Source organism: Leucoraja erinacea, unplaced genomic scaffold (genome assembly GCF_028641065.1).
Source record: "Leucoraja erinacea ecotype New England unplaced genomic scaffold, Leri_hhj_1 Leri_1190S, whole genome shotgun sequence".
Classification (NCBI taxonomy): domain Eukaryota; kingdom Metazoa; phylum Chordata; class Chondrichthyes; order Rajiformes; family Rajidae; genus Leucoraja; species Leucoraja erinaceus.
The window spans coordinates 7,607-26,100 of record NW_026575441.1 but is presented as its reverse complement, the minus strand read 5'-3'; the positions used below and the strand labels follow the sequence as shown (position 1 = coordinate 26,100).

Sequence of the window (18,494 nt, the reverse complement as noted above, 5' to 3'; positions counted from 1 at the left end):
ACATTACACATTCAGTCTGCTGCAACTACTGAATACAGTAAGCGAGTTCTTACACTATAACGCATGCACCAGGCAGAGTTATCATTACTAAGCATTCTGATTGGCTAACATGCAATAGCCAATCTACATCTCCTTATCATCTAGTAGAAATGAAAAGCAACTAAGGCACTTTAAACAATAATCTGAGGGAATATAGTGAGGTCAAACAAAATCGCCGTAACTGGTGGGTGGCCTACTGACCCGCCCGGTCCTTGTGCGGTAGGGGGCTGTCTCATCACCCTTTCCCTCCGAACAGATGGGGAGTGGGGTTGGTAATGCCGCAGGTGACCCGATGGGCCTGTGGGGAGAGACCGCCATGGGGGAACCGGGGGTAGACGGACGAGGGGAGCCCTGGGTACCGGATGCAACAGGAGATGCAGGGGCAGACCGACGCAGGGAGTGTGTGGGTTTGGCCGCAACAGTGACGGAACGCCTGCAACAGGCGTCGGTGTAAACACGAGCGGTGGGGCATCAGGACCCACAGGCACTGGACGAGGTTCCTTCACTGGAAGGAGGTGGAGGTGTTGAGGGTGTGTGAGTGTGGGGGTTGGTGCTGTTGTGTTGAGGTCAGGGTCAGGGTAAAAGACCTCCTACGCCCATGTGTACGACCTCCTACGCCCATGTGTACGACCTCCTACGACTATGTCTATGACCTTCTATGGCCCCACTCGACCTCAGTCTTCCACACCTAAGGCTAACTACGACTAGCTATGAGTGGAAAATGATCTCATGATAAAATTATGTCATGTTTGCATATTTTTTCTTGGGCCAGTTACCGACCTACGACTATCTACCACTACCTACGACTGCCATCACGACCTACCTTCGACCTGCCTATAAGTAAATATTATTGATTTTTTCCATGCCGACCTTTGCGCGTAGACCACTCACAAGCATGAGGAAGAGTTACCACTCACGAGCATGAGGAAGAGTTCGAAGACCTACGATAATGCTGCGAGTATGAGTCAAGGGCAAACTCGGCAGAGGTCGCCAATTAGGTCGTGAAAGTGGGACAGGGCTTTATATGTTTCAATAAGATCTCCTCTCGTCCTAAATTCCAGAGTATGCAAACCCAGATGCTCCATTCTATCAACATATGCTATCCCAGGAATTAACCTGGTGAACCTACGCCACACTCCCTCAATAGCAAGTATGTCCTTACTTAAATTTGGAGACCAAAACTGCACATATTACTCCAGGTGTGGTCTCACTAGTACAGCTGCAGAAGAACCTCTTTGCTCCTATACTCAACTTCTCTTGTTATGAAGGCTGTCATGGTATTCGCTTTCTTCACTGCCTGCTCTACCTACATACTTACTTTCAGTGACTGATGAACAAGGACCCCCAGGTCTAGTTGTACTTCCCTTTTTCCAAACTTGACACCATTTAGATAATAATCGTCATTTCCGTTTTTGCTACCAAAGTGGATAACCTCTCATTCATCCACATTAAACTGTATCTGCCATGCATCTGCCACTCACCCAACCTGTCCAAGTCACCCTGCATTCTCATAGCATCCGCCTCACCGTTCACACTGCCACCCAGCTTTCTGTCATCTGTAAATTTGCTAATGTTACTTTTAATCCCTTCGTCTGAATCGTTAATGCATATAGTAAATAGCTGCGGTCCCAGCACCGAGCCTTGCGGTATCCCACTAGTCACTGCCTGCCATTCTGAAAGGGACCTGTTAGCCCTACTCTTTCCGTCTGCCAACCAATTTTCTATCCATGTCAGTACCCTGCCCCCAATACCATGCGCTCTAACTTTACCCACTAATCTCCTATGTGGGACCTTATTTAATGCTTTCTGAAAGTCCAGGTACACTACACCCACTGGCTCTCCCTTGTCCATTTTCCTAGTTACACCCTCAAAGAACTCAAACCGATCCGGCTACTGCTATCCAAAAGCTATTTCATCTTTTATAGTCAGAGTGAGGATATTGTGTGGAGGTGGGGATCAGGGAGGGGAGGTGAGGGTGGTGCAGGTTGGAACATGGTGGTGGTGCCCCAGTTGTCACGGTTCCTGTCCCCACCCCCGGGGGGTTGGAACCGCGACACAAACTAACACTCTAGAATGTAGCATTTTGAACGATGCAGACAATGAGCAGCGGCACCGGGGGGCGGGACATGGACACAGACACAGACAGACGGCGTTGGAGGAGGTTGTGTCTGGTGTCAGCTCAGCTATACCCTACCCCCATCTACCATCATCTATTATACTATACTATAGGTGCAGCGGGGTCAAGCGGTGACCAGAAGGGGAGTGGGTGAAGTGGCCACGCTCCCGCTCCTTGTTCCTGGCGCCGCGGCGAAGCTTCTGCTGCTCGGACCCCGCAGGGACCATCACTCGGTGAGTCTGTCTGTCTGTCTGTCTGTCTGTCTGTCTGTCTGTCTGTCTGTCTGTCCCTGGTCTGTCTGTCTGTCTGTCTGTCGTGTCGGTCCCTGGCCCCACACAGGTGACCGCTCCTCCCGGTGCCGGGGGCCCTGCGGACGGGGACGGCTCCCAGCCTCACCCCCTTGACTGCCTCCCCTTAAACTCCGACCCACGACTAGGGTAGAGGTGAGGAGTGGGGGAAGCAAGCAGGGAGAGGGGTTATGGAGGGAGGAAGGGAGTGACTGAGGGAGTGAGAGGTGATTGAGGGATGAGGAGAAGGGAAAGAAGAGGGAAGGTGATGATGCCTGGTGTGGGCCGAGCCTCGGGGCTGTAGCTGGGTCCGGGCTTTGGCCGCGGACTGGGCCCTGAGCGCGGCTCCGAGCCCTGGGCTGGGGTTTGAGCCGGTGTAGGGTCCGGGGGCTGCTGCTCCGGGCCCGCGGGGAGAGAGAGGAGCGGGACCTGGGGCAAGGACTAGGCCGCAGCCTCATCCTCTCCCTCCCCCAGACCGCAGCCTCAGCCTCTCCCTCCCATGGCTCCAGACCTGTCTACACGTGACACCTGTATGGTCATGAATAGTCATCCAAAGAGTCGTACCTTTTCCTGGTCCCCGCTGGATCTTCAATGTGTTGAACATTTTTGGCGACCTGCTGCGACTATTACGGGTGCCGGCAGTCGCCAAAAAAATTGTGTAAATGGGACGCCCTTTGGACTGTTGAGGAAGCCTTGTTTATGGGCTCACAGTCAGGTGGGCGCTGTAAAGCTCCACTTGGTTCCAGTTGGATTGTCTGGTCCCTGTATTGTCTCCCCAACATCAGTCTGGAGAAGGATCTCGACAGGAAACATCACCCATTCCTTCGCTCCAGCGATGATGCCTGTCCCGCTGAGTTTCTCCAGCATTTTGTGTCCATCTTTGGTGTAAAGCAACATTTGCAGTTCCTTCCTACACAAGCCATTTGGGCAGGCCGGTGGGGGTGAGTAGGAGGGGTTGGGGGAGACGTGTAAAATCACAAAGGATAGTGAGTGAGGAGAAGTCGTGAGTATGGACGACAAGGTCACTGTGTTGATGGTGCAGGTTTAAAAGGGTGGCACAGTGTAGAGTTGCTGCCTTACAGCACTTGCAGCGTCAGAGACCAGGCTTCGATCCCGACTACAGGTGCTGTATTTACAGAGTTTGTATGTTCTCCTCGAGACCGCGTGGGTTTTCTCCGAGATCTTTGGTTTCCTCCCACACACCAAAGACGTACAGGTTTGTAGGTTAATTGGCCTGGTATACATGTAAATTGACCCTAGCCTGTGTGGGGTAGTGTTAATGTGCGGGGATCGCTGGTCGGCATGGACTTGGTGAGCGGAAGGGCCTAGTTTCCGCTCTGTATCTCTGAAATAAACTGAGCTAAACTGAGGTGCAGTGTTGTGGGAAGCTTTGCCAGTTGTCACGTGGCCTGTGGCTTGTGTTGTCTGAGATGTTATCTGCTGTTTGGGTACAGGCCTCGCATGTTGAGTGGAAGCAGTGTTTGCCCTGCAGCTGGTGCTGGCTGGCACCAGCCGGTTGAAAAACAAAAACGCGCAGATGCTGGAAGTCCGAAATGAAAACGGGAGACGCGTTGTCGGCTTTGCAGGTCTGACCCCATTAATGGGTCAGGTCACCGACCCTCCATTGAAAGAGACATAAAACAGAGAAACAGGCCCTTCAGCCCTACTCCTCGTCCATGCTGACAAACGAGCCTTCCCAGGCTGCCCACATTTGCCTGTGTTTGGCCCATATCCCTCTAAACCTTTCCAATCCGTATCCCTCACCAAACATCTTTTAAACACTGTAAATCACTTCCTCTGGCAGTTTGTTCCATGTCCCCTCCACTCTCTGTTGGAAAGGTTGCCCGAAAAATCATGCCACTGTCACCCTCGCCTCTGTGCCCTAGTTGTAGATTCCCCAACAATAGGTGCAGGAGTAGGCCATTCGGCCCTTCAAGCCAGCACCGCCGTTCAATGTGATCGTGTCTGATCATCCACAATCAGTACCCAGTTCTGCCTTCTCCCCATATTCCCTAACTCCTCTATCTTCAAGAGCCCTATCTAGCTCTCTCTTGAAAGTATCCAGAGAACTGGCTCCACTGCCCTCTGAGGCACAGAATTCCACAGACTCACAACACTATGTGAAAAAGTGTTTCCTCATCTCCGTTCTAAATGGCTTACCCCTTATTCTTAAACTGTGGGCCCTGGTTCTGAACATCGGGAACATGTTTCCTGCCTCTAGTGTATCCAAGCCCTTAATAATCTTATATGTTTCAATAAGATCCCCTCTCATACTTCTAAATTCCAGAGATTACAAGCCCAGCTGCTCCATTCTCTCAGCATATGACAGTCCCGCCATCCCGGGAATTAACCTTGTGAACCTACGTTGAACTCCCTCAATAGCACGAATGTCCTTCCTCAAATTTAGAGATCAAAACTGCACACAATACTCAAGGTATGGCTCACTAGGGCCATGTACAACTGCAGAAGGACCTATTTGCTCGTATACTCAACTCCTCTGGATATGAAGGCCAGCATGCCATTCGCTTTCTTCACTGCCTGCTCTACCTACATACTTACTTTCAGTGACTGATGAACAAGGATCCCCAGGTCTCGTTGTACTTCTCCTTTTCCAAACTTGACACCATTTAGATGATAATCGTCCTTTCTGTTTTTGCTACCAAAGTGGATAACCTCTCATTCATCCACATTAAACTGTATCTGCCATGCATCTGCCACTCACCCAACCTGTCCAAGTCACCCTGCAGTCTCATAGCATCCTCCTCACAGTTCGCACTGCCACCCAGCATTGTGTCATCTGCAAATTAGTTAATGTTACTTGTAATCCCTTCATCTAAATCGTTAATATTTATTGTAAATAGCTGCGGTCCCAGCACCGAGCCTTGCGGTACCCCACTAGTCACCGTCTGCCATTCTGAAAGGGACCCTTTAATCCCTATTCTTTGTGTCCTATCTGCCAACCAATTTTCTATCCATGTCAGCACTCTAACCCCCAATACCATGTGCCCTGCCATGTGCAGGGTTGGTGTGTAGGATGATAGCAATGTGTCCCCCACCCCCTCCCTCGCTGGGCCAGTGGGCAGGGTGCCAGTGCCCAGTGCAGGGCTGCCCCTCATACTGTGTTTCTCATTGTTCACAGTCAGTGCGGAAGACTGGCAGTGCCGTGCTTGGGCTGAGACTCGGAGGTGGTGGTACTACGGTGAGGATGTCCCACCGCAGTCCCTGTCTGGCCACCAACGACTACTACCGGCACAACGACGACACCTCCAGCAGCAGCGGCGGCTCCAGCAAATCCGGCGCTCCCTCTTACATGGAGACTCCCGTCAGGTACGTCTCTCTCTCTCTCTTGTCTCGTTCCCCCCCCCCCTCCCTCTCGTTCTTTCCTCTCTAAGCTATGCTCCTTTCTAATAGTATAGATGCAGCCTCCACCCTTGTACCTCACTCAGGGAGCTGTGTATCACAACTGCAACTTCCCCCCCCCCCCACGCCCCCTTCCCCCCTCCTCCCGCAGCACGGCCTCCTCTCCCAATCCCCTCCCTCCCTCCTCCCCATTCCCGCCTCCCCCCAACCCCAACTGAACCTTTCCCTACAGGAAACAGTTCTGGACAAAAACTCGAGGAAAGTTCCAACAGCCTCTTCTTTCCTGCTTGGAATCTCAGGTGGAGGATGATCGGATGTAGGGTATATCTTCCAAAAGGCCAAGGGCAGGGTTGCCGTGCCAATAAGTTGTTGATGAAGCCATTCGGTTGATGGGCTCATGAGGGATGTTGGAGGGAACGTGAACAGGGGCTGCCTGACCCACTGAGTTACTCCAGCACTTTGTGACTTTTTTTTATAAACCTGCATCTGCAGTTCCTTGAGGAGAGAGAGAGAGAGAGTCATGATATTCCTTCCCCATGTGAAACAATCTTCTCCCCCCCCCCCCCATCCCCCCCTCCTTTCCCAGCTCTGACAAGCGACTCTCTCCATCCCTCCCCCACCAAAGTCGCACCAGCTCCTCATTCTCACTTTGCAAATGGCTGACAATGTCCAGTTTCCTTTATCATCGTTACTTTTTTGCTTCTCTTTCGCAGTCCTGGTCTGCCTCCGTCCTAAATCGTTGTCCTTTATATTTTCAGGTTGCACAAGAAAAGGTCAAACAGCACGAGGCCGGGACCTGTGCCTGGTGTCAAACGTTCACCGTCCAACAGTTCAGTCAACAGTCTTGAGTAGCTACATCAGCAACATTAGCAACGTCAGCAACGCCTCCAAGTGCTCTCAGCACTCTCATCGCTCTCTTCACCTCAGCAGCAGCAGCGGCTGGCAGGAGCCCATCGGTACATGTCCAGGGAGGGCAGCGCGGGGGGTGGAAGGAGGGCACCGGCACATTTCTTTAGTCAGAGGCTGATGAATCAGTGAAATTCATTGCCACTGAAGGCTGTGGAGGCCAAGTCAGTGAATATTTTTAAGGCAGAGATAGACAGATTCTTCATGAGTACAGGGGTTACGGGGAGAAAGCAGGAGAATGGGGTCAGGAGGGAGAGGTAGTTCTGTCATGATGGAATGTCAGAGTAAACTTGGTGGGCCGAATGGCCTAGTTCTCCTCCTATCACTTATGACCTTTTGACGTCAGTGTTCTTAAAGCCTTAACCTTTCCCTCCAACAGACTGGTTCAGGGCTTCTCCTTGGTTTAAAGTACCACGATCACTGGTGCACGTCGGAGACTCGTGCTGCACTATCTCAGTTTGAGTTGGAAACGAGCCCTTTGGCCCAACTAGTCGGCACTGACCAGCGATCATCGCACAGCTGCTGTGAGACTTTGCCAATCCTGTCGGGTGTTGGGAGGCGGGCGGGCGGGCGGACAGGAGAGGGGCGCTCTGCTGCTCTGCTGTGGGGCCTGTGTGTGGTAACACACACGGTTCAGTTACTGTGGGGAGCGCTGAGTCGGGGTCTGATGCCCCCTGGTGGTGGGAGGTGACCGGCACCTAGCTGCAGTTACTGAGAGGCCAGGGATTGTACCTTCCTTTATAGGAAGGAACTGCAGATGCTGGTTTACACTAAAGATAGACACAAAATGCTGGAGTAACTCAGCGGGACAGGCAGCATGAGGTCATAAGTGATTGGAGCAGAATTAGTCCAAGCGTCCCATCGAGTCTACTTCACCATTCAATCATGGCTGATCTATCACTTCCTTCTAACCCCATTCTCCTGCCTTCTCCCCATAACCCCTGACACCCGTACGAATCACAAATCTATCTATCTTGCATTAACAATATTCACTGACTAGGCCTCCACAGCCTTCTGTAGCAAAGAATGCCACAGATTCACCAACCTCTGACTAAAGACATTCCTCCTTATCTCCTTCCTAAAGGAGCGTTGTTTAATTTTGAGGCTATGCACTCTAGTCCTCGACTCTCCCACAAGTGGAACCATCCTCTCCACATCCACTCTATCCAAACCTTTCACTTTTCGGTAAGTTTCAATGAGGTCCCATTCATTCTTCTAAACTCTAGCGAGTACAGGCTCAGTGCCGTTAAAAGCTTTTCTGGAGAGAAAGAATGGGTGAAGTTTCGATCGAGACCCTTCTTCAGACTTAGTCAGGGTAGAGGGTGATCTGGAAGAGTAAGGTGTGAAAACGAGAGATCAAAGGGGGCAAAGATGAAGGAAAATGTAGAATAGATCATTGTTAGCTAGGGGAAGGTGACAACGAAGCATACAAAGATAAAATATAATCAGGAGGACAGTTAAACTGGCCAGAGAGCTAGGATGGTGGAGGGATGGAGAGGGAGGGAAAACAAGGGTTACTTGAAGTTAGAGAGGTCAACATCATATGGTTGGGTTGTAAGATGTCCAAGCGAAATATGAGGTGCTGTAATATTTTCCTGTGATTACTTGCCTCGGTAACCTGTATCTGGCATCCAGCAGTCACAGGGCCGTCCAGCTTTGAGGACAGCTACGAAGAGAAATTCAACAGAGCATACGGCAGGATGGGGAGACTGACTGCGTCTTCCACTTCTTCCAACATCTACTTGTCGTCCACATCTGGCTACTCCTTCCAGGATGAGCTGCAGGGTAAGTGAAACGTTCATCATCTCCACCCCCACGTCCCTCATCCTGAACAGCTAACATGCGGCACGTTGCACTATCGGCACAGAGGACACACTGGCTGGGTCTGGAACAGAGGCTTTAGGGAATTCATATTGAAGTGGGGCAGCTGAGCGGGCACCTACTGTGGTGGGTGGATGAGTGGGTGGAAGGTGTTACTAGGGTGGGGACAGGGTGGGTGGGAGATGTTACTGGGGTGGGGGGACAGGGTGGGTGGGAGATGTTACTAGGGTGGGGACAGGGTGGGTGGGAGATGTTACTAGGGGGTGGGGACAGGGTGGGAGATGGGACTGGGGTGGGACAGGGTGGGTGGGAGATGGGGGGGGGACAGGGGTGGGGGATGTTACTAGGGGGGGGGGAGGGGGGGTGGGAGATGTTACTAGGGTGGGGACAGGGGGGTGGGGGATGTTACTAGGGTGGGGACAGGGTGGGTGGGAGATGATGTTGGGGTGGGGACAGGGTGGGGGTGGGAGATGTTAGGGGTGGGGCAGACAGATGGGGGGTTACAAGGTGGGGACAGGGGGGGGTGGTGGGGGGATGTAACCAGGGTAGGGATGTACCAGGGGGGGTGTGGTGGGTGGTAGTTGTGTGGTCGGGCACTGGGTGGAATTGGGGGTGTGGGGGGGGGGGGACAGGGGGGGGTGGGGGGGGGGGGGGGCGGGGGGGGGGGGGGGGGGGGGGGGGGGGGGGGGGGGGGGGGGGGGGGGGGGGGGGGGGGGGTGTGGGGGGGGGGGGGGGGGGGGGGGGGGGGGGGGGGGGGGGGGGGGGGGGGGGGGGGGGGGGGGGGGGGGGGGGGGGGGGGGGGGTGGGGGGTGGGGGGGGGGGGGGGGGGGGGGGGGGGGTGGAGGTGGTGGGGGGTGGGGGTGAACACCCCATTGCTGGGGCAGGGTGAGGTTGAGTGGGCTATTACAAGGTGTCGGGACATGGGGTTGGTCTATGTGCTGTTACTGGGAGGGGGGTGAGGAACATGTAAGCGGACTGACGGTGAGGCGGGGAAATGGAACGGGTGAGGTGTGAGGGTCTGTTACTGGGGCAGGTGGGGGGCTGTTAGTGAGGTGGGCTGTGGGTGGGTGAGTGGGCTGTGGACTGACACTGGGCAGGAGCTGAACGTGTTGTACAGGATTGTAGATTTCCCAAATGCTGGGTTACATCAGGGGGACTGAGCTGTTATTTGGGGCAGCTAATCACCATTCATTCACACACATCCACACACACATATGTACACACAAAAAAACAAAAACATAAAATAGGGTGCTGCCATTTGACGACACAAACTCCCCCTGCATAGCGCCTGTTCACCAAGGTGTGGAAAGTGATGCAGCTTCTGCTAAAGAGCATCGTTCCATTGCAATCTCCAGCTTGTATCAGCAGCAACACCCTGTGTATCCATCCACTTTAAATCATTAATGTATCCACTTCCTGCAGCGTTTTGGAGAGAATATTCTGCATCCTGTCAGTATTGAATCTGTGACCTTTGTTTATTGATCCCTCAATAGCAAAACCTTTCTCGTGTAGAACCCTGCTACAATCTTCAACGTTTGATAGGTCATCTCTTTTACCTTCCCTGTTTTGAGAGGACTCCTAACTTTTCCAAATTACTCTTTACTGTAATTCTAGACTGTCTAAATCAATTCTTCGGCTTGAAGTCTGAAGAAGGGTCTCGACCCCAAATGTCACCCATCCATTTTCAGACAGAAATGCTGCCTGACCCGCTGACTTACTCCAGAACTTTGTGTCTATCTTATGGCTTTTGCTATCCTTCCTTTAGTTTAGTTTGGAGATACAGCGTGGAAACAGGCCCTTCGGCCCACCGAGTCGGCACCAATCAGCGATCCCCACACACTAACAATTGAGCCGTGGGCCAATCAGTTGCATGGTGCTTTTGTGAACAGCAGCACAAACATTGGGCCACATGGCCCTTTGAACATTGTAAACCTTGAGAGAGAAATTTGCGTTGTTGACATCTTACTCTTCTTTCCCACCCCCCAGGTTTGGCTTACCTTGAATTGTTCTCTCCCTTTGCCAAGCTGTGGGGCTGGATCTCGCTGCTGTCTCCAGGTACCTGCATTACTAATCTTCCCTCTTCTGTGGTCCATGGCCCCAAAACTCTGCTCCAGTCAACCAGTGCCCTGCTGATACTGGACCCAGTGGGGAGGTACAGCCCGCTGCTCTCTCCTTAAACTCCCAGGGTTTGCACAAGGCCTGGTCCCCAGTGCTGTGTTGTTGGTGCAGCCTAGGACCACAGTCAGTGCGGGAGGAAGCCGCCTTCCAGCTTGGTACTCCAGTGTGTTCCCTCAGCCTGACTGGGTCACTCACTGAGATGAGTGGTGAGTTGCCCAGAGGACCATAGAGTCAAGAGACGACTGACAGTCAATGCTCGGTTACTCGATCCCGACTGAAGTCATGTTGTAACACCTAAGGGTTTGTGTTCCAGGGTCACTGGGGCGATGAAAGAATAGGATCTCCTTTAGATTTCCCCAGCTGTGTGGCACCGAGGATGCTTAGAGCATGGATGAACTTAGAGCCTGGATTGACACCTGGAAGTATGATGTTGTGGCGATCAGTGAAACATGGTTGCAGGAGGGCTGTGATTGGAAACTAAATATTCCAGGATTTTGTTGCTTCAGGTGTGATAGAATTGGAGGGGAAAGAGGTGGAGGTGTTGCATTGCATATCAGGGAAGATATTACAGCAGTGCTTTGACAGGATAGATTAGAGGGCTCGTCTAGGGAGGCTATTTGGGTGGAACTGAGAAATGGGAAAGGGGTAGAAACACTTATAGGGGTGTATTATAGACCGCCAAATGTGGAGTGAGAATTGAAAGAGCAAATATGTAACGAGAGTGCAGATATTAGTAGTAAGCACAAGTTAGTGCTTGTGGGAGATTTCAATTTTCCACACATAGACTGGGAAACACATTCTATAAATGGGTTGGATGGGTTGGAGTTTGTAAACTGTGTGCAGGATAGTTTTTTGCAGCAATACATAGAAATAGCCACTAGAGAAGGGGCGGTGCTAGACCTCCTGTTAGGAAATGAGACGGGTCAGGTGGCAGAGGTATGTGTTGGGGAACAGTTCTGGACCAGTGATCACAATACCATTAGTTTCAATATAATTATGGAGAGGGTCAGAACTGGACCTAGGGATGAGATTTTTGATTGGAGAAAGGCTAACTTTGAGGAGATGCGAAAGGATTTAAAATGAGTAAATTGGGACAGTTTGTTTTATGGGAAAGATGTGGAAGAGAAATGGAGTACATTTAAAGGTGACATTTTAAGAGTACAGAATCTTTATGTCCCTGTTCGGTTGAAAGGAAATAGTAAAAATTGGAAAGAGCCATGGTTTTCAAGGGAAATTGGATACTTGGTTCGGAAAAGGAGAGATCTACAATAATTATAGGCAGCATGGAGTAAATGAGGTGCCTGAGGAGTATAAAGAATGTAAAAAGAATCTTAAGAAAGAAATTAGAAAAGCTGAAAGAAGATATGAGGTTGCTTTGGCAAGTAAGGTGAAAGTAAATCCAAAGGGTTTCTACAGCTATATTAATAGCAAAAGGATAACGAGGGATAAAATTGGTCCATTAGAAAGTCAGAGTGGACAGCTATCTGCAGAGCCAAAAGAGATGGGGGAGATATTGAACAATTTATTTTCTTCGGTATTCACCATGGAGAAGGATATTGAATTATGTGAGGTAAGGGAAACAAGTAGAGTAGCTATGGATACTATGAGATTCAAAGAGGAAGTACTGACACTTTTGAGAAATATCGTAGCATCAAAGCCCGGACTACGAGGCTGCTAAACAGCTTCCTACCACAGGCTGTGAGGCTGCTAAACAGTCACTCTGCACCCACAGTCACTTGACTTGACTCTGCGGCTGGCACGGACACTTTAATACTGGCACTGGCCACTCACATCAGCGGCCCCGGACATTTTTTATGATTGGTTTATTGAATTTTAACATTGTGTTTTTTTTTTTACCTGCTTTTAACTATTTATACTGTTCCATCAGGGACTGGATTGTTTTTAGTGTTATTATGTGTGAAGTGTTTAAATTTCATGTGCGATGCTCCGCTATTCACTGGGAAACGTCTTTTCATTTTGCACTGTAACAACTGTTGCTTGCAAGATGACAATAAAGGTTGATTGATTGATTGATTGAAAAGTGGAAAAGTCTCCAGGTCCGGACAGGATATTCCTTAGGACATTGAGGGAAGTTGGTGTAGAAATAGCAGGGGCTATGACAGAAATATTTCAAATGTCATTAGAAACGGGAATAGTACCGGAGGATTGGCGTACTGTGCATGTTGTTCCATTGTTTAAAAAGGTGTCTAAGAGTAAACCTAGCAATTATGGACCTGTTAGTTTGACCTCAGTGGTGGGCAAATTAATGGAAAGGATACTTAGAGATAATATATATAAGCATCTGGATAAACAGGATCTGATTAGGAACCGTCAACATGGATTTGTGCCTGGAAGGTCATGTTTGACTAATCTTCTTGAATTTTTTGAAGAGGTTACTCGGGAAATTGATGAGGGTAAAGCAGTGGATGTTGTATATATGGACTTCAGTAAGGCCTTTGACAAGGTTCCTCATGGAAGGTTGGTTAAGAAGGTTCAATTGTTGGGTATTAATGGTGGAGTAGCATGATGGATTCAACAGTGGCTGAATGGGAGATGCCAGAGAGTAACGGTGGATGGTTGTTTGTCAGGTTGGAGGCCAGTGACTAGTGGGGTGCCACAGGGATCTGTGTTGGGTCCACTGTTGTTTGTCATGTACATCAATGATCTGGATGATGGTGTGGTAAATTGGATTAGTAAGTATGCAGATGATACTAAGATAGGTGGGGTTGTGGATAATGAAGTAGATATTCAAAGTCTACAGAGATTTATGCCAGTTGGAAGAGTGGGCTGAAAGATGGCAGATGGAGTTTAATGCTGATAAGTGTGAGGTGCTACATCTTGGCAGGACAAATCAAAATAGGACGTACATGGTAAATGGTAGGGAATTGAAGAATGCAGGTGAACAGAGGGATCTGGGAATAACTGTGCACAGTTCCCTGAAAGTAGAATCTCATGTAGATAGGGTGGTAAAGAAAGCTTTTTGTGTGCTGGCCTTTATAAATCAGAGCATTGAGTATAGAAGTTGGGATGTAATGTTAAAATTGTACAAGGCATTGGTGAGGCCAATTCGGGAGTATGGTGTACAATTTTGGTCGCCTAATTATAGGAAGGATGTCAACAAAATAGAGAGAGTACAGAGGAGATTTACTAGAATGTTGCCTGGGTTTTTGCAACTAAGTTACAGAGAAAGGTTGAACAAGTTAGGGCTTTATTCTTTGGAGCGCAGAAGGTTAAGGGGGGACTTGATAGAGGTCTTTAAAATGATGAGAGGGATAGACAGAGTTGACGTGGATAAGCTGTTCCCACTGAGAGTAGGGAAGATTCAAACAAGGGGACATGACTTGAGAATTAAGGGACTGAAGTTTAGGAGTAACATGAGGGGGACATTCTTTACTCAGAGAGTGGTGGCTGTGTGGAATGAGCTTCCAGTGAAGGCGGTGGAGACAGGTTCGTTTTTATCATTTAAAAATAAATTGGATAGTTATATGGACGGGAAAGGAATGGAGGGTTATGGTCTGAGCGCAGGTCTATGGGACTAGGGGAGAATACGTGTTCGGCACAGACTAGAAGGGTGGAGATGGCCTGTTTCCGTGCTGTAATTGTTGTATGGTTATATGGTCACCTATTCCTTTTCTCCAGGGATGCTGCCTGTCCTGCTGAGTTACTCCAGCTTTTTGTGTCTATCTTTCCCATGTTGGTTATGGGAAAAGATTGACTGGGACAGAGGGGGCTGCTATCATATAATAACCATATAACAATGACAGCACGGAAACAGGCCATCTCGACCCTTCTAGTCCGTGCCGAACACGTATTCTCCCCTAGTCCCATATCCCCTGACTGCTATTTTTAAGAGCTCTTTCTACCTCTCTCTTGAAAGTATACAGAGAACCGGCCTCCACCGCCATCTGAGGCAGAGAATTCCACAGACTCACAGCTCTGTGAAAAAAAGTGTTTCCTCGCCCTCGTTCTAAATGGCTTACTCCTTATTCTTAAACTGTGGCCCCTGGTTCTGGACTCCCCCAACATCGGGAACATGTTTCCTGCCTCTAGCATGTCCACACCCGTAACAATCTTATATGTTTCAATGAGATACCCTCTCATCCTTCTAAACTCCAGAGTGTAGAAGCTCAGCGGTCCCAGCACCGAGCCTTGCGGTATCCCACTAGTCACTGCCTGCCATTCTGAAAGGGACCTGTTAATCCCTACTCTTTGTTTCCTGTCTGCCAACCACTTCTCTATCCATGTCAGCACTCTACCCCCAATACCATGTGCCCTAATTGTGCCCACTAATCTCCAAGGATCCAAGTAGAGATAGCTGAATGGATAGCAAATTGGTTCCATGGAAGGAAGCAGAGGGTGATGGTGGAACGTTGCTTCTCGGACTGGAGGTCTGTGACTAGTGGTGTGACTCGGGGTTGGGTGCTGGGCCCGTTACTGTTTGTCATCTACATCAATGATTTGGATCAGAACATACAGGGCAAGATTAGCAAGTTTGCTGATGATACAAAAGTGAGTGGTTTTGCAGATAGTGAAGATGGTTGTGAAAGATTGCAGCAGGATCTGGATCGATCGATTATATGGTTATATGATTGGCCAGGTGGGCTGAGGAATGATTGATGGAATTTAATACAGAGATGTGTGAGATGTTGCATTTTGGGACATTGAACAAGGGCAGGACCTACTCAGTAAATGGTAGGCCTCTGGGTAGTGTTGTAGAGCAGAGGGATCTAGGAGTGCAAGTGCATGGTTCCTTGATGGTCGAGTCGCAGGTAGATAAGGTGGTCAAAAAGGATTTGGCACATTGGCCTTCATCAGTCAGAGTTTTGACTGTGGAAACTGGTAGGTCATATTTCAGTTGTATAAGACGTTGGTGAGACCGCATTTAGAATATTGTGTTCAGTTCAGGGCACCATATTATAGGAAAAATATTGTCAAGCTTGAAAGGGTTCAGAGAAGATTTACGAGAATGTTGCCAGGACTAGAGGGTGTGAGCTATGGGGAGAGGTTGAGTAGGCTGGGTCTCTATTCCATGGAGCGCAGCAGGATGAGGGGAGATCTTATAGAGGCATACAAAATCATAAGAGGAATAGATCGGGTAGATGCACGGTTTCTTACCCAGAGTAGGGGAATCGAGAACCAGAGGACATATGTTCAAGGTGAAGTGGAAAAGATTTAATAGGAATCCATATAAACCATATAACCATATAACAATTACAGCACGGAAACAGGCAATCTCGACCCTTCTAGTCCGTGCCGAACACATAATCTCCCCATGTCCCATATACCTGCGCTCAGACCATAACCCTCCATTCCCTTCCCATCCATATAACTATCCAATTTATTTTTAAATGATAAAAACGAACCTGCCTCCACCACCTTCACTGGAAGCTCATTCCACACAGCTACCACTCTCTGAGTAAAGAAGTTCCCCCTCATGTTACCCCTAAACTTCAGTCCCTTAATTCTCATGTCATGTCCCCTTGTTTGAATCTTCCCTACTCTCAGTGGGAAAAGCTTTTCCACGTCAACTCTGTCTATCAAAAGGTGATGTTCCGAAAGGTGATGTTTTCACACAAAAAGGTGGTGGGTGTATGGAACAAGTTGCCAGAGGAGGTAGTTGAGGCTGAGACTATCCCATCGATTTAAATAACAGTTAGATAGGTACAGGTGCACAACCTTTTATCCGACGATCCAAATAACGAAAACCTCCGAATAGCGACATTTTTTCAGTCCTTGAAGAAAGGTCCTTGAAAACGTTCACCGAGGGCGGCCCGCAGAGGTGACAGCGGAACCTCCGGTCGGTCCTCGAAGAAAGGGGAACTAAATCCCCATTCATAAAAGAGAAGGTGAGGGTATATTGCGCGGGAGGGTTAATAATTGACAATCTGCTGCTGCCTGCCCGCTGAGTTAAAAAGTTCCCACGGTAGACTCACGATACACAGTGTATCGTGAGTCTTGCATGGGAACCTTTTAACTCAGCGGGCAGGCAGCAGCAAATTGTCGTTCCCTTCAGTTTCACCCCACCTACACCCCTCTGCTTCCCGGCCATGTGTGTGACCCCTTCCCTCCCCTCTCCAGCTCCCGCACATTGCACCGGCGCGGGGGCTTTGCACTGTCTTCACGTTGGAGCCAGTGCCAGTCACCGGAGACGTCAGGACCAACGGGACACCGACCCCCAGGCCCACTGCAAGCACGGAGAACCCAGAGACCCACAGCCAGCAGCAGCCCAGCCCCGTTCCAATTCCAGAGGAACACGCTCTCCGCTGTCCCCGTAGGGACAGAAGCTGATGGCTCGGGCTGTGACGTCTCCGGCCACCCCCCTGTACAGGAGCTGAGACTGGGAACTGTGGGGTTGTTTGCAGTTGCAGAGGGAGGGGGCAAGGGCGGTACAGTTCCCAGTCTCAGCTCCATTCCAGGGGGGTGACCGGAGACGTCAGGACCAACGGGACACCGACTGCAAGCACGGAGAACCCATAAACTCACAGCCAGCAGCAACTCTAGCCCAGCCCCGCTCCAACTCCAGAGGAACCCGGGTTGCGGATGAGGGGGCGCAGCTCGGGCTGTGGGCGAACTGCCACTTGTCGCTGTAGCGGCGCATCAGGGAGCGGGTTCCTGGTGGTCCTGACGTCTCCGGCCGTCCCCCTGGACAGGAGCTGAGAGACGTCAGGACCACCAGAAGCCGCTCCCCGATGCGCCGCTACAGCGACAAGTGGCAGTTCGCCCACAGCCCGAGCTGCGCCCCCTCATCGGGACACCGACCCCCAGGCCCACTGCAAGCACGCAGATCCCAGAGACTCACAGCCAGCAACAACTCTAGCCCAGCCCCGCTCCAACTCCAGAGGAACCCGGGTTGCGGATGAGGGGGCGCAGCTCGGGCTGTGGGCGAACTGCCACTTGTCGCCGTTGCGGCCCATCGGGGAGCGGATTCCTCTGGAGTTGGAGGGACAGGGAGACACAGCGGCTTTTGAGAATGGTGGGCAATCACTTCCAAAATTCTGCCCACACAGTCAGTACACCTCTCCTACACTTGTCTCCCGCACTAAGATCATCTCGCAGAGAATGATCCCAGCCTAACCCTCCCTATTCTCTCCTATTCTGCAAGAAAAAACTACATTGAAGACTCAAACTCGCGATCGAGTGACTGCCGGGATCGAGGCGCAAACTCACGACCTTGCGGATACGAGCCGAGCACTCTACCACTGAGCCAGCCGTTAAAATCTACGCTAAAAATCTTCCATTCCGAAAGCCGAAAAATTCTGAATTACGAAAAGTGTCTGGTCCCAAGGCTTTCGGATAAAAGGTTGTGCAACTGTACATGGATAGGACAGGTTTGGAGGAATATGGATTAATCACAGGCAAGTGGAACTAGTGTAGCTGGGACATTGTTGGTCGGTGTGGACAAGTTGGGCTGTAGGGCCTGTTTCCAAACTGTATCACTCTATGACTCTGGTCTGTGTAGGGTAGTGTTAGTGGGCGGGATTCGTTGGGCCTGCTTCTGTGCTCTGTCTTTAAACTAAACTTAAAAAATGATAACCCATTTAGATCTCCTCTGGTCCTTCTAAATTCCAGAGTATGCAAGCCCAGATGCTCCATTCTATCAACATATGCTATCCCAGGAATTAACTTGGTGAACCTACGCCACACTCCCTCAATAGCAAGTATGTCCTTACTTAAATTTGGAGACCAAAACTGCACACATTACTCCAGGTGTGGTCTCACTAGTACAGCTGCAGAAGAACCTCTTTGCTCCTATACTCAACTTCTCTTGTTATGAAGGCTGTCATGGTATTCGCTTTCTTCACTGCCTGCTCTACCTACATACTTACTTTCAGTGACTGATGAACAAG

At 50.2% G+C, this 18,494-nt stretch overlaps 1 long non-coding RNA gene across 1 annotated transcript; it reads left to right on the top strand.

Annotated features, from left to right (window-relative positions):
- Positions 1 to 985: 985 nt before the first annotated feature.
- LOC129715468 (uncharacterized) lies at positions 986 to 17,242 on the top strand. The gene is made up of 5 exons (XR_008726503.1): positions 986 to 2,388; positions 5,582 to 5,769; positions 6,561 to 6,758; positions 8,344 to 8,493; positions 10,516 to 17,242. It is a non-coding gene; the product is annotated as an uncharacterized LOC129715468 (long non-coding RNA).
- Positions 17,243 to 18,494: the final 1,252 nt, after the last annotated feature.